This window comes from Ixodes scapularis, unplaced genomic scaffold, assembly GCF_016920785.2.
Source record: "Ixodes scapularis isolate PalLabHiFi unplaced genomic scaffold, ASM1692078v2 PGA_scaffold0__279_contigs__length_252992795, whole genome shotgun sequence".
Classification (NCBI taxonomy): Eukaryota; Metazoa; Arthropoda; class Arachnida; order Ixodida; family Ixodidae; genus Ixodes; species Ixodes scapularis.
Window position 1 is genome coordinate 207,080,336 of NW_024609835.1, and position 5,053 is coordinate 207,085,388.

The window sequence follows — 5,053 nt, forward strand, 5'->3', positions numbered from 1 at the left end:
CACTTGCTCCAACCTGTCGATCCTGCCCGGGCTCTACAATGTCTTATGTTTCAGTAGAATTTCTACTCGACAAGACCAAGCCTGTTGTGAGTTCCGACGATGTAAGGGAGTTTAGCGGTGCAGTTGAAGACGACAAGGTGTACCAGGTCTACTGGGCCGGAGACGCGCGAACGAAAGGATCGTTCTACGACGCGAAAGTACTCTACGTGGCAGATGAGTAGAACTGAAGTACGGCGAGTGATGTACGAGCGCTTTGCATAACATGCTGAAGGCTTAATTGCATATGCAGCCGAAGCATTCTTTAGAGCGATGCGCTCATTGTCGGAATCTCGCGCTGCAATACAAAAATGCTCCTGACTCGGTCCCAAAGGTTTGGGCTAGAAAGTTTACACCTTTCTATCTGGCATGGGCTATTGGCCTTACCGCTGTGTCGGGGCTGCTCGCGTTCGTCCGTGGAAGCCAGGGCTGTCTGTCGTAGCTTGCATGTTTGCTCTCTAGCTTCAACGGAGTCGCATAGGTTCTGTGAATTAAAGTGTATACGGTCGTCCCGAAAGGTTCATACATCGAGGGCGTTTCTTTGAAACATGCTTATGGTGCATGTGGTCCCGTTTGTAAAAAAATGTTCCTTTTGCTAGAAAAACGGAAATTTCAAAAGGGGAAAAAAATAGAACAACAAAGGACGGGTGCACACTTTTCCTGATTTGTTGACGTCATGAGTTACATTCATTTTAAGGTTTTGTGAACCGTTTCACAGCCATGGAAGATGGCCACCTCGGCTTGTGAAACGTTTCATAGCAATCCAAGATTGCTACCTCGGAATTTGAGCTTTATATAAAGAGTAAAGCTATACGCCCTCCGCAGTGCACTTCGGACGGACGGAAATAGCTATACGCACTCCGCTAAACTCTTATAAAACGAATGGTGAAATCGAGTTTCCTAAGCGATGGCATAGCATACGGGTTAAGGTGTCCGCTTTGTACGCAAGTGGACGCGGGTTCGATCCGCGGTGGACCTGCTATTTTCTTCTTTTTTTTTTTCTTGAACATTTCGTTTTGGCGAGGCATTTGGCGATATTTATGAGTGCCTATAGTTTTACTCTTATATAAATGCTACCCTTGTTGATGAAATTCCCTTGGCAGTGGCAGTCAGACGTCATCTGATGGACCATCACATGACGTCTGATGGTCCATCACGTTCCACTAAGGCTGCTGACTGGCAGTCAGTGTCCCAAATTACGTATCTTCATGAAATTTTCAATAGGGTAATATATTAAAATCCTCATTTTCCCCAATACCGTTAAACATTTTAACGAATTGCCCGAGGAAACTATTTCAACTCCATCGTCTGATAATTTTTTTGATAACCTGTCACGTCATAGCTGGGAATAAGGAAGGTGAATTTTCTCTTTGTGAATGTGTATTCAGAATGCTTGATCTGTAGCACTGTGCTTTGTGTCTTCATACCTTTACTTGTACGGAAAATTATATTGGTGGCTAAACGTTAATACCATTGTGGGTCCATGTGTTAAAGTGCTATAATTTTGCAACACAATTTTTTTTGCGAACTTGTTTTTTTTTGTGTGTTTTTATATTTGACGACTGTAATTATTGTGCAAATGTGTCCTCACACCTCCCCCCCCCCCCCCCCTCCAATAATGCCTCTTGGCGCTGCGGGGTAACATGTAATAAATAAGGTCCCTCTCACAATATAGTGCATAATAAGCTGTATTTGGTAGACCTACTTTGATACTTCGACAGAAAAAATGGAAATTACTACATTCTGATCATTCTGCCCAAAATGAATAAATATCAACTCGCAGCATAAATCATGGGCTGTGCCAATTCGTCTTTGATTTGTACTCGCTCAAAAACGAAATTGCAAAGCAAGAACTGATCTCCATGAGCCTTTGACAAAGCTGAAACTGGCAGATTATGTCAGTCAATGTAAAATATCTGAACGTCAAAAACTGTGAAACTGGACACAAGTATGAATGCAGAAAGCTAGAGAAACTAGGAAACTGGAATGGTAGCGACAGTACCAAATCTACAGAATGTAGATATGTGATTTTAACATGGTTAAAAATCGCGCACGAAGAGATGAGGACAAACGAGGAAGGAACACAGAACACAGACAGGCGCGCACTCACAACGTGTCTCTTTGTGCGCGATTTGTAACCATGTTCAACGTTTACCAACTCGCCCAGCGTACTACTCTTCTACAGTGATTTTAACATCTGTTAGGGTTGAGTCGGCGCATTCTTCGGGAGGAAAATAACATGAACAACCAAGGAACACGAGCAAGAGGAGGAATACAAAAATATTATATATATTAAACTCAAATCAACAACAATATTAATTCCGGCTCAAGTGTCATAACTTAAATATTAATAACAATAAACACACGCCTTGCTAGTCACATCGGAATAGAAAGGGGTAGCGGCAGACATTCTTTCCTACTCGGGGCACGTTCACATCTCCCTCTGCCTTCCCCCCTCTGCGCCGCCATTAAAAACAATCACAAAAAGACATCTTCAATTCACTGTTAGACTACATAAAATCTTGGACCCACCACCTTATCCAGTGTCGACGTAATCACCCACCCCAAGTGTTGTAGACCCTTAACCCCTACCTCTCATGTTTCAGGATAACTAGGCCAAGGCAAGCGATTCTTTTATATATAAGGACGGGGTGTCACGTATAAGGACGGGGTGTCACGAAAAAAAAAAAGAAGAAATTTACAGGGTTTTTTCAACGCAAAAATAAACTAGGCCCTGCCGAACGCTCATTCTCCGCCCAAAGGTAGCGCTAGAGGTCACTGTAGCGCGTTCGATTTTGAGGACGGAATAGATGGTGCGACCGACTCCGAGCTTAGGTGAAAACGTTCTGTTTATTCTCTCGTGCCACCGGGCTCGTATCGACGAGTAACGTCGTCGTCTTTTATCTGCTGCTTGGTAGGCCGGTGGACCGCCACAGAGCTCCCCCCCTAGAGCCGTCGCATGGAGCTATGCAGCCTATAAGGGACGGAGCGGTTGAGTGGTTGCGGCTTCAGCAAGTGAGTTGGACTGTTTCCGTTGGCGTTTGATATGCGAGCCGAACGACGTGGCAGGGAGCGGTGCAGAAGACATCTTGCGCAAACCATGCAGGGAGTTGACGCTGAAGTCAGGCCTATTGGAGCAATGATGCAGAAGAGAGAGGGCACAACGATCCGTTCGTGCTGTGTATCCAATGTGAAGTAGCCTCGATCGCAGCTCGGGCTCCAGGGGACATGGCGGTAAGCTGTGGGACCAATACAGCGTCATCCCCGGAGGTGACGCACCGAGCGGAGAACAATGCCTGACCAGCGATAAGTAAGCCCTGGTCGGTTAGCGAAGTGTCTTGTCAAGAACAGTGTGGTCCGCCGTGACTTGCCTTGCCCCAGCGTGGCGCGGTGCGGCACGCCCCACATGTTGTGGCAGCACGCGACCGTGCCAGGCCAGCACCACACCGCACAGATGAGCACAACTGCCGGGGCGACACCAGCGACTGTGGCAGTAGTGGAAAAAGCCAAAGAATGTTGACTTGCCGAGCCGGCAGGGTGAGCGAGGTGGTCGCAGCCCGTTGCTGGGAGATGCCGGCGGCAGATGCGACGGGGCAGAGGCAGTGTCGGAGGATCCTGATGCGGGGGCCGTGGGAGATGTGCTCTTGCATGATCGTCGAAATCCCAAGCCGTTGCCGTGTCCCGTGCCGCGGAGAACGTTCCCCTGGATGGCAGCTGCTCGGAGCCGATCATCACGTCGGGGTCACCATTTTGTAGCGCGTTCGATTTTGAGGACGGAATAGATGGTGCGACCGACTCCGAGCTTAGGTGAAAACTTTCTGTTTATTCTCTCGTGCCACCGGGCTCGTATCGACGAGTAACGTCGTCGTCTTTTATCTGCTGCTTGGTAGGCCGGTGGACCGCCACAGTCACAACCGGATGCAAAAGTTTCAGCCCGATCCGATACCTTATTCAAAAGTTATAAGTGATTTTCTGAACATTTCAATGGGAAAATGGCGGCCGATGGAGTTTTTGAGTACATGGGGCTCTATGGCACCAGAAACCGAAAACGGGCAAAAATGGGCTCCATTTTCCATTGAAATTTTCAGAAAATCACTTATAACTTTTGAGTAAGGTATCGGACCGGGCTGAAACTTTGGCATCTGGTTGTGACCTCTAACGCTACCCCTGGGCAGAGAATGAGCGTTCGGCGATGCCTAGTTTATTCTTGCGGTAAAGAAGAATGCAAAAAAAAAAAAAAAAACACTTGTAAATATTTTTGTGACACCCTGTACATGATTTTACTTGCTCACTTCGTCGGCCCTTCACATTCGAAACACTTCCGACCTCACTGCCCTTAATATCATAAGTCTATACGCCCTTGCAGGAAAGCCGAGTTACGAAAACACTTTTTTTTACGATTTAGGTGCATGTATCTGTGCTTAAACACTTCGACATGAAAAAAAGAGTATTTCGATTAAGCCTACAACAAATCTGCATAATTTGGAAGGATAGAAAAATAGGAAATAAAACAAGGGCCTTTTAATAATAAGGTATCAAATAATGATTAAATATATTTTTGACGAAGATTAAAACGTTTCTGTAAGTCATTTCTAACGTGGTGCCAGCCGATAGCACATGTATAGGCAGGCCTACAGGCGAATAATATTAAGTAACCAAGATGTGCGATTACTCCTAAAAGACAAAGCTCCAAATAGATCATCAAATAAAAAAAAGATGCGATATTTGGCTCCTTTTATTTCTGACATACAAATATGAAAAAGCAATTTCTTTTAAAGAAGAAACATAACCGACAGAACTGGTACAAAAGTCAAGCAGCCTAAGTGTAGGATTTTACCTTTTCCACTTCATTATGTTTGTAAAAAACACACAAAAAAAGAATAGTAAATGTTATTTTTTTATTACGGAAGCGGGGCTATTGTATGTAATATTACGAGGTAAATCCAAATATTCACCCCGCCACCCGTGTTCGATCTCAAACGAAACCACCCATAAGGCCCGCACAGCAGTCTACGGC